Below are 11,595 nucleotides of genomic sequence, written 5' to 3'. Positions count from 1 at the left end.
AATATTATAATAACTGTATTATATATAAAACTATATAATATATACCATATTTTCATATATGTACATATATACATAACTGTGCATACATATATACGTATATATGCACACATATATGTACATATATATGAGCATAGGAGGATGAAGTTTCCTTCTTAGGCCATTTTTTTGTTCTTTTAGAAAACAGGGTAAGTAAAATATTTTAAGGTACTTTAGGTATTTAAAATTTTATCTTACCTGATATAGAAACACACAAATATATATTTAGATGGGCATCATAATCTCTGGTTACAATTGCATTGTCATGAGTGAGAGGACTGGGATTTTTATGACTAGATAACGTTCCATTATAGATGTCTGCAATGTTTTCTTTGTTGATTTATTAGCTTTTAGACAATCGTGGTTTCTATTATTCTCTATTAAGTATAATGCTTTCATTTGGGTATATACTAAGCAGCCCCTGCTGAATCATGGGATTAATCTGTTTTTAACTTTTTGAGGAACTTTCATCAGATTTTTAGAAAATGACTCTATAAATTTACATTTCTACTAGTTACATGCAAGATTTGTGTTTTCTCAACATGGTCAAAAATCTAATGTTGCTTTTTGTCCTTTTAAATATATCCATTCTTATAGAAGTAATCTACTCTTTTTGTGAGTTCCACCTACATTTCCCAATGAATAAAGACATATATCTTTTTATTGTTTATGGTATTGCCTTTCAAAATATCTATTTCAATCTATTGAATTTTAAAACTAAAATGTCTGCTTTATTATATTGAGTTCCTTGTGAGACTCATGACTTAAAACATACTTTCTAAAACTGTGTAGGTTGTTTCTTCAGTCTTAATAATTGTTTTGCTGTCCAAAGCTTTATTTGATAGACATGTGAAGGGTATACATGTTCACGTGCTTGTATGATTATTTTAAGGAGGTTATGTGTTCACATTTGGAGGCCAGAAGTTGAAATGTGATATCTTTCTGTAGAAATAACCATCTTATTCAATAAGAAACACAGAACCAATGCAAAGAAGAAAGCCAAGAGGTCAGATCTAAGAGATAAAATCCTTACCCTTCCCCTCGTGGTGGTCCTACCTCTCCGAAAAGGACCTACTTCCTTTATGTCTGTCTTTTTAAAGACTTTCTGTTCTGCCTTCTCATTGGTTGTAAACCCAACCACATGACCGCCTGTCACTGCCTGTCTGTATAGACCTCCAGGTCTTCTATGGTTGGTATTGAGATTAAAGGCATATGTCTCCAATGCTGGGTGTATCCTTGAATACACAGAGGTCTACCTAGCTCTGCCTACCAAGTGCTGGGATTAAAGGTGTACACCACCACCGGCCAGCTTTCACTATGGCTCTAATAGCTCTGACCCCTGGGCAACTTTATTTATTAACATACAAATAAAATCATATTTGACTACAAATAAAATATCACCATATCTTTCTCAATGGTTCTCTGCTTTATTATTTTACACAGGGTCTTTCATTGAACATTGACTCAGCTAGACTGGCTGACAAATACTTATAGGGATCTGCTTTTCAAAGTTCCCCTGAGAAGTTCATGCTGTGTTTGAAATGATTATCATCCTGATTTTATCTTCTGATTATTGATAAGATTAACAGTATGTACCAACATGTGAGTCCAAAGTTATTTCAAAGAAAAGAAAGCTTTACATTCATTTTTACTGGTATTATGGTTTAATATGAAATATCCTTCACTGAGTCAAGCTTTGAACACTTACTCCCTAAATGGCCATGATATTTTGAATTCTATATTGCCTCTATACTGTGTGGCTTTCCTCATAAAAATAGGTGACTTGGGTTACAGCACTTCAACTTCTGAAACTATCATGATGAGAAAAGCCTCTGCTGTTTCTGCTTTCATGGCCTAAGCCACTTTCTTCAACATCCCATGCTTTGGTAGACTGGAGCACTCTAAAACCATAAGCTAAAATATGTCTTTCCTATTTTCAGTTATTTCTACAGATACTTTTGTCTTAAAAATATAAAAAAAAACTAATACAAGAAATTTCTGAACCAAAGATACTTCCTTGTTTCCGTCACTAAAGATTCTGACCTTAATCTTTCAGGCCTTTAGAAATGTCTTGTAGGATAGATATAGAAGAGTTTGGAGGTATGCAGATCAATGGGTGATTTTGATGAGCGGTCTGAAGGCTTTGAAGCAGATCACCATGCAAACAACAAAGACCATGTTCATGAGGTCTCAGATGACAGTAAGAACACTATTGAGGAATAGAAGATCCATCCCTACTTGGATCACTCAAAGATTTTTCTAATCCAAAGGACCAAATTCTCCAACATTCTTGCCACAAAACATTTCAAATGGGCCTGATACTCAGCACCATGATCTGTTTTATTTTCTTTTCCTACTGCTATGATAAAATATCCTGGAAAATACAATTTAATGGAAAAAATCAAGAAAAAGATTATTCTCAATCACAGTTCAAGAATACAATCCATCATGGTGATGATGTAAAGGTACCAGGAACTTAAAACAGTTGGTCATATCCCCACCATAATCTAGAAGTAGACAGTGAGAAGGCTTGTGGTTACTCAGCTCCTTTTTCTTTATTCATATACCCCAGGGTCAAAGTTCAGGTCTTCCAAATTCCATTAACATATTAATGATAGTCCTCCACAGGAATGCCTGAAGGCTAATCCCCCAGGTGACAATGGATGTGTCAAGTTGGCAACTATCATTACATATTATAATTATTTAAAATGTAACTTTTAATTACACTTATGTATTTATTTTATTTAAGTATTGGGTTGTTTTTGCCACATCCTACAGAGCACAACTTGCAGAAGTCACCTCTATTTTGTCATGTGGGTCCAAGGGATCATCAGCAGTGTTAACTGCTGAGACTCCTCATCATCCCCCACAGTGTTATTATATTTATTTATGTTTATGACTACAGCACTGAGAATTGAAGTCTGGGATTTGCTAAGCATGTAGAATATTATTGAACTCATTCTTTAAATTTGTTTGTTGTTGTTGAGTTATGGTCTCCATATACAGCACATAATGCCTTGTCTTCTTCATCTGGCTGCCTCCACTTTCTGAGTTCTGGCTTTATCTTCATGTGCCACCATGCCTGGCTTCATTTGTTTCTTAAACATGCCTTTTTCTTAAAGTTATTTTTTTATAATATTACATTCTAAAGACTTAGTTTTAACAAAATAAAGGAAAGAATAATGTTGAAGCAACACACTGAGACCAACATCAGTTCAAGAAAAAAATCACAAAATATAATGTGAATCATCAAAGTTAAGCTCAAATTCATGCTGACAGAGGAATCTGTACTTCTTTGAATAACTGCTTGCTTTCACTGTGAGGTCAAGAAATAAAAGTGAAAAGGAAATAGCCCTTGATAATGTAAATCTAAGAATTGATAGTTGTTAGTAAGCATTTGTGTTTTTGCTAGTTTGAGTGTATACTTTTCAATATGGTATGATACAGAAAAATGAGAAAATAATTACACAGGGTAATGACCCCATGAATGTGATGGATATTGTGAAAAAAATAAAGAATTTTTATTCCTTATATTGAAATTATATTGTTCTCTAATGCATATGCATTAACTCCATAATATTAACTAATTATCATTCTAAGTCTCAAGTTTCCACTACCTATATTGAAAACTTAATACATGTAGGCATGTCCCTGCTCAATCAGAGGCCATGCCCTCAGATCTCCCCTAGTCTCTTGGTGTCTACCCAATCTGCAATTCCCCACCTCATCACAATGCCCTAGTCCCTGAGAAGAAATGAGGCCAGCCCAGACTATTATATACACCAAAGCTTTCGATCAACAAAGGAGAAAACACAATATTTTATGAGAAATTAAAATTTAAATATCTATCCACAAATCAAGCTCTATAGAAGATACTAAACGAAAAAAACTCCCAACTCAGGGAGTTTAAGTACACTCTTGAAGACACAGGAAATAAATAATCTTATACCAGAAAAAAAAAGAAGAGAAACATACATTAAAAATTCATAAACACGCTCTTTCTGTAAGCAGCCTCAGGTGACCCGTGAAGATGGTTCGCTACTCGCTTGACCCTGAAAACCCTACGAAATCATGCAAATCGAGAGGTTCAAATCTTCGAGTTCCCTTTAAGAACACCCGTGAAACTGCCCAGGCCATCAAGGGTATGCATATCCGAAAAGCCACCAAATATCTGAAAGATTTCACTTTAAAGAAGCAATGTGTGCCTTTCCCGCGGTATAATGGTGGAGTTGGTAGGTGCGCCCAGGCCAAACAGTGGGGCTGGACACAGGGCCGGTGGCCCAAAGAGAGTGCTGAATTTTTGCTGCACATGCTTAAGAATGCAGAGAGTAATGCTGAACTTAAGGGTTTAGATATGGATTCTCTAGTCATTGAACACATCCAGGTGAACAAAGCACCGAAGATGCGCCGACGGACTTACAGAGCTCATGGCTGGATTAACCCATGCATGAGCTCCCCCTGCTACATCGAGATGATCCTCACTGAAAAGGAACACATTTTCCAAAGCCAGAAGAGGAGGTTGCACAGAAGAAGAAGATATCCCAGAAGAAACTGAAGAAACAAAAATTTATGGCACGGTAATAAATTTCACATAAAATAAATGCAGATAAAAGAAAAAAAAATTCATAAACACACCACCACCACCAAAACAGGAATAAACAAAAATTGATAATTGATATTCCTCAATATCAATAGACTCAAATACTAATAAAAAGACACAGACTAACAGAAGAGATGCAAAAATAGGATCCATCCTTCTGCTGCATACAAGAAACACATGTCCAAAATAAAAGATAGGTGTCACCTGAGACTAAAGGAAGATTTTCCGAGTAAATGGACCTAAGGAACAAATGGATGTAGACATTCAAGTACCTCACAGATTTAATCAAACCAAAATTAACCAAAAGAGTCAAGGAAGGAACATTATACCCATCAGAGGAAAAGTCAACTAAGATTATCTTTGAATTCCTGGCATCTATGCCCCAAACATAAGGGCACCAATCTTTGTAAAAGAAATATTACTAAAGCTTAAGTAATACATTGACCTTCACACATAGTAGGAGACTTCATTACCCCACTTTCAATGAAATGCTATCCTGACAAACACTAAAGACAGAAATATTGAAGTTAAGAGATATTATAACCCAAATGGAACTAGCAGATATCTACATAACATTTCATCCAAGCTCAAAAGAATTTACCTTCTTCTCAGCACCTCATGGTAATTTCTCCAAAATAGACCACATACATTTACAAAGCAAGTCTCAACAAATATAAGAAAATTGAAATGAGCCCCTGCATCATATCAGACCTCCACAGATTAAATCTGGATTTCACCAACATTAACAACAGACAGCCTACTACCTCATGGAAACTGAACAACTTATTACTGAATGAATATTGGGTCAATATAGAAATAGAAATAAATAAATTAAAGACTTTCTGGAATTTAAATGAAAATGAATACACAACATACCCAAACTTATGGAACCCAATGAAATCAGTATTGAAAAAAAAAGTTCATAGCACTAAGTGCTTACATAAAGAAATAGGAGTAATCTCATACTAGCAACTTAACAGCACATCTGAAGGCTCTAGAACTAAAAGAATAAATATGCCCAACTAGAGTAGATGACAGGAAATAATAAAACTGAGGACTGAAACAAATACAATTTAATCAAAGAATACAATACAGAGAATCAATGAAATGGAGTTGATTCTTTGAAAAAACTAACAAGATAGACAAACCCTTATCCAAACTACCTTAAAGATGGAGAAAGAATATCCAAATTAACAAAATAAAAAAATGAAAAGGGAAGGGAAATAACAACAGACATCAAGGAAATACAAAGAATCACAAATTCATACTCTAAAAACCTGTATTCCACAAAATTGGAAAGTCTAAAAGATATATGAATAATTTTCTCTATCAATACCACTTGCCAAAGTTAAATTGATATTATTAAAACAATCTAAATAGGCCTATATTCCCTAAGGAAATAGAAGCAGTCATTAAAAGTCTTCCAACAACAATAATAACAAAAAACAAAACAGTGTCAAGGCAATACTGCTTTAGTGAAGAATTTTACCACACTTTTTAAGAAGGAGTAACATCAATGCCCCTCAAATTATTATACAAAATAGAAACAGAAGGAATATTGTGAAATTCGTTTTATGAGGTAACAAACACACTGATAACCAAACCACATAAAGACTCAACAAAGAAAGAGAATTACAGACCAATCTCCCTTGTGAACAGAGCTAAGAAAAAATACTCAATAAAATACCCAAAAACTGAATCCAAGAACACATAAGAAAAGATCATTCACAGTGATCAAGTAGGCTTAATCTTAGAGATGCAAGGATGGTTAAAAAAAAAAATCAATCAATGTGGTCTGTAGTGGTACATGTTCCAGCTTTGACCTTGAAGCACTACCCCTAGTGAGGCAGCAGGTAACTGCCACACCAGCCTATGACCTGCTCCTGGGGGATGGCCTCTTTGGACCCTTAAGACTGAGAGGTATACATGCTCACTCTCCTGGCTGCTTTGTGATCCTGGATATTGGATTGCAGACCAAGTCAGTGTTCTCCAGAGAAATGTGTTGGACTGTACCTCACCTCTCCTGGATCCTGTAGCTGATCCCCTGTGCTGGTTGTAAGTTTAACCAAAATAAACCTTTTTGACTGTCAAATAAACTACATGGAATTGCCTCATTAATTGTCACTTTAGTGGTCTACCATACAAGCAAACTGAAAGAAAACAAGCACATGATTATTTCATCAAATGCTGAAAAACCCTTTGACAAAATTCAATACCCGTTAATGATAAAACTCTTGGGGAAAGCAGGAATACAAGAAACATTATTTAACATAATAAAGGCAATTTAGTGCAAGCTTATAGCCAAAATCAAATTAAATGGAGAAAAACTCAAAGCAATTCCTCTAAAATCAGGAACAAGTCAAGGCTGTCCATTCTCTCTATACCTATTCAATACACTACTCAAAGTTCTAGCCATAGCAGTAAGAAAACTGAAGGAATTCAAGCAGATTCAAATTGGAAAAGAAGATGTGAAATTATTGCTAATAGCAGATGATATGATATTATACATAAGCATCTCAAAACTCTACCAGGGAACTCCCATAGCTGATGTACACATTCAGCAAAGTGGCTGGATATGAGATATGAGATGAAATTTAAAAAATTAATTAAAAAACTTCTACAACAGCCTCAAAAAATATAAAATTTCTTGAGGTTACTCAAACCAAGCAAGATAAACTTGTATGACAAAAACATTAAGTCTTCAGAGAAAGAAGTTGAGGATGATATCAGAAGATGAAAAGATCTTGGAAAGATGCCCCATGCTCATGGATTATTAGGATTAACATAGTAAAAATGGCCATCATATCAAAAGCAATCTATAGATTCAACACAATCCCATCAAATATCCAACACAAATCTTCATAGATCATTAAAGGATAATACTCAACTTCACATGGGAAAACAAGAAGAAAAAAAGCAAACAAAAAGACTAAAACCAACCAACTGACCAAACAACCAACCAAAAACAACAATAAAATCACAAGACAGCTAAAACAATGCTGAACAAGAAAAGAAATCACATGGTATTGGCATAAAAATGGACACTTTGATTAATGGAATCAAGCAAAAGACCCATAAAACAGCCCACGCACTTATGGACAGCTTTTTCGGGTTTTGTTGTTGTTGTTGTTGTTGTTGTTGTGTGTGTGTGTTTGTTTTGTAAAGAAGCCAGAAAGAAACAATAGAAAAAGAAAGCATCTTCAACACATGGTGCTGATCTGTCTGGATGTCTGCATATAGAAAAATGTAAATAGAGCTGTATCTATCAACCTGCACAAAACTCAAGTTCAAGTGGATCAAAGACCTCAACATAAAACCAGATACACTGAACCAGCTAGAAGAGAAAGTGGGGATTATTCTTGAATACACTGTCAAGGAGAAAACTTCCTGAAAGGAACACAGATAGCACAGACACTAAGATCAATAATTAATAAGGGGACCTCATGAAAATGAAAAGCTTCTGTAAGGCAAAGGAAACTGTCAATAGGACAAAGTGACAGCCTACTCAATGAATAACATTTTCATCAACTTGACATCTGATAGATGGCTGATATCCAAAATGTATAAAAAATTAAAAAAAATAGGCATCAAAAACAATCAATCCAATTAAAAATGGGGTACAGATGTAAACTGAGAATTCTCAATCAAGGAAACTCCAATGGCTGGAAAATACTTAAAGAAATGTAGTCATCTGGGAAATGAAAATCAAAACTACTTTGAGATTCCATCTTATTATTGTCAGAATGGCTAAGATCAATAACACGAGTGATACCTCATACTGTCAGGATGTTGATTAAGGGGAAAACTCCTCCATTGCTGGGTGGGAATGAAAACTTGCACAATCATTATGAAAATTATGTGGTGGTTCCTCAGAAATCTGAGAATCAATCTATCTCAATATCCAGCTATACACTTCTTGGTCATATACTTAAAGGATGCTCCATCTTACCCAAAGACACTTCTTACTATGTTCATAATAGCATTATTCACAATTGCCAGAAACTGGAAACAATCTCAATGTCCCTCAATCTAAGAATGGATAAAACAAATGTGGAACATTTACGTAGTGGAATATTACTCAGCTGTCATTAAATAAATGACAACCATGCTACAGTCCACAGACTCAGAAAGTCTAAGTAACAAGGAGACCTCTAAGAGGGTGCATACAGCTCTCTGGGATAGAGAAATCGAATAGATTTTGTAGGTGGACTGAGGGTGTCTGGGTATCAGAATAGGAGGGATCATATGGGAAGTTGGGGATGGGGTGAGAGAGTACATGGAACAATGACTGGAATTGGAGGGCATTTGATGGGAGATGCGGAAACCTAGTGCTGTAGTAACTCCCAGGATTCTATGAGGGTGACCCTAGTGGAAGACTCCTAGTAATGGAGCCTATGGACCCTGAATCAGCCATCTTTTGTAAGCAGGCAATTTCCAGTAATAGGACTGGGACAAAAACCCAGCCACAAAACCTTCAACCTACAGTCTATCTGGCCTATTATGATGTGCTGGGGCAATGAAGGCTCAGAGCTTGTGTGAGTCACCAACCATTAATTGGTCTAATTTGAGGCCCATGCCATGAAAAGGAGCCCATGCCCTTCACAGCTTGGATGACCAGGAACCGGAGGCTGAATAGGCCAGAGACCTAGGATAAAAAAAAAAGTCAGTAAAATGATTCCTAATGATATTCTGTACACTCATTGATCAATGCCTAGCCCACTCGCCATCAGAGTGGCTTCTCTGACAGCTGATGGGAGCAGATGCAGAGATTCTGAGCCAAATTATTAGGTAGAGAGAGAGCCCAGATTGTACATCATCTAGTAACTAACACTGAAGCTCAGGAAGCCCCACAGTAGAGGGAGAGGAAAAATTTTAAAACCCAGAGGGGTTAAAGATATCTGTAGAACACAGCTCACAGAATCAATTAAGCAGGGCTTGCAGTGGCTCAAAGAGACTGAAGGCAATCACAGAGCATGCATGAGTCTGTGCTTGGTGGTCTGCAAACATGTTATGGTTGTTAGCTTAGTGCTTTGTGGGACTCCTAACAGTGTCTGCTTTGGGGATCCCTTTTTTTCCTACTGGGTTGACTTGCCCAGCCCTGATTTGAGGTTTTTGTGCTCAGTCACGTTGTAACTTGTTATGTGAAGTTTAGTTGATGTCCCCGAGAGAATTGTTCTTTTCTGCAGTGAAAGGAGGAGGGATGGGTCTGGGGAACAGGGAAGTCTGAGGAGGAGGTGCTGGGAGGTCCAGAGGGAGAGATACTGTGGTAGGATGTATTGTATGAGAGAATAATAAAAAATATACTCAACAAACAAATGAAAAAACTTAATATGTAAACTACGTATTCTGAAAAACAGGTGCCACAATTATATTTAATATTCTTGTTGCTATTTAAAACAAAATTGAATGTACTTGCAAAGGTTTTGTGAATATTGTATGTGTAATATTTAAATAATATAAAATTTGGCAGAAGAGACTGATTTAATTTCACTGTGAATTTCACTTATCTGGGGCAGAGATGTTAGCTCAATGGCATGGATGAAATATCACTGAATGGACAGCCATATTTTTAGACAAATATGCTATTACTAATAATTTTTGCTTTAATTGTATACTACTAAGTTTTAATGGTATGTTTAAATACTCTAGTGTTGTGATGCATAAATGGCTGAATATGTACTTTACATATTTGTCACAGAAGTGATTGTGCATCTAGGGACCTTATCAATTATGTAGAACAGCTTCTTAGAAAAAACTGATAATTTTTCTTAATTATATTTAATTATTCTTATTGGGCACTGAAATGAGATAGAATATTTCAGGTAGCCTATTGTGATTTTCCTGGACCTAAGTGCAAGATTTAGAGGTGCGTACTACCATGCCTGCTTTCAGTAATTTGTAATCCCAAGGAATTGCATTTAAAACTTGCATCAGTGAATAAACAAAACGAGAAGGAAATGAAATATATTTTATAGATTTTTTTCTGGTATATATGGAAACTAATGTGGTAATTCTAGAATTAAGGTGGGTTTTTTTTTTCAAGTAATTTCTCCAAATTTGTAAAAATTCTGACTGAAAGAAAAGTGCCCTTTACTTTAGTCAGGTATGCACCTTCAGATCTTTTTTCATGTTATCCACATTTATTGTTATCCACGATTCCAGATGAGCACAGGACATGCCAAGACCAAATTCTCACCACAAAGGAGATTTATTTAACCCAGAAGGACAAAGACAAGAGACAGAGGAAGGGGGAGAAAGGGGGCAAAGGAGAAGGGAAGACAGATGTTTGTCCCAGAGGGAGAAAGAACTGCCTCTAGTTAGAGAGAAGACAGATGTGGTCTATAGACAAATGGCAGTTTATAAAGGGAAAAAGGAAAACCCAGTGTTAGGGTGAGTTGGTTTGTTTTGATTGGGCATGTTAATTAGGGTTTCCAAAAAAGAGCTTTTGATTGCTGGATTTCAATGCTTTGATAGCTGGAACTTGGTGGTCAGCCTCAGGTGGAGGAAGTGGCTAAATAGTAGAATAGATCTTGATGGCTAGTTTTAGGAATGGAATCTTAAAAGTTTAGCAAGGCAGACGGAATGGGAGAAAGGCAAGGCCTACCAGAGCCATGTTTGCCATGCTCAGATCTATTTTTGTCTTGTTCAGGCCTGCTAGAGCACTTCACACATGACATCTCTTCTGAACTTACAGAAAAAAAAAGTGTTCTATCTCATATGACTCTAGAATGTTGTTCAACTAATTATATTATAATTTAACAAATGTGTATTCAGTGTCAAAATGATTGACCCCATGTTAGGCATGCCAATAGTCATATTAAAAACCTTAAATCCAAATATTAGTATTTGACTGACAAACTCCACTAAATCAAACTATTTAAATGCACCTTATTTAGCGAGAATGAATAAAGTGATGTTAAATCTAGATGGATCCTAATTGTGATAAAAACACATATTCA

The 11,595-nt window shown here is 35.8% G+C and overlaps 1 pseudogene; it reads left to right on the top strand.

Moving 5' to 3' along the window:
- The first annotated feature begins 4,049 nt into the window (after nt 1–4,049).
- On the top strand, nt 4,050–4,606 carry LOC102903344 (large ribosomal subunit protein uL22 pseudogene; annotated as a pseudogene).
- The last annotated feature ends 6,989 nt before the right edge of the window (nt 4,607–11,595 follow it).

The sequence above is a fragment of the Peromyscus maniculatus genome, chromosome 11, assembly GCF_049852395.1.
Source record: "Peromyscus maniculatus bairdii isolate BWxNUB_F1_BW_parent chromosome 11, HU_Pman_BW_mat_3.1, whole genome shotgun sequence".
Taxonomy (NCBI): domain Eukaryota; kingdom Metazoa; phylum Chordata; class Mammalia; order Rodentia; family Cricetidae; genus Peromyscus; species Peromyscus maniculatus.
The sequence above is the reverse complement of the archived record's forward strand: the minus strand, read 5'-3'. Positions and strand labels throughout refer to the sequence as shown.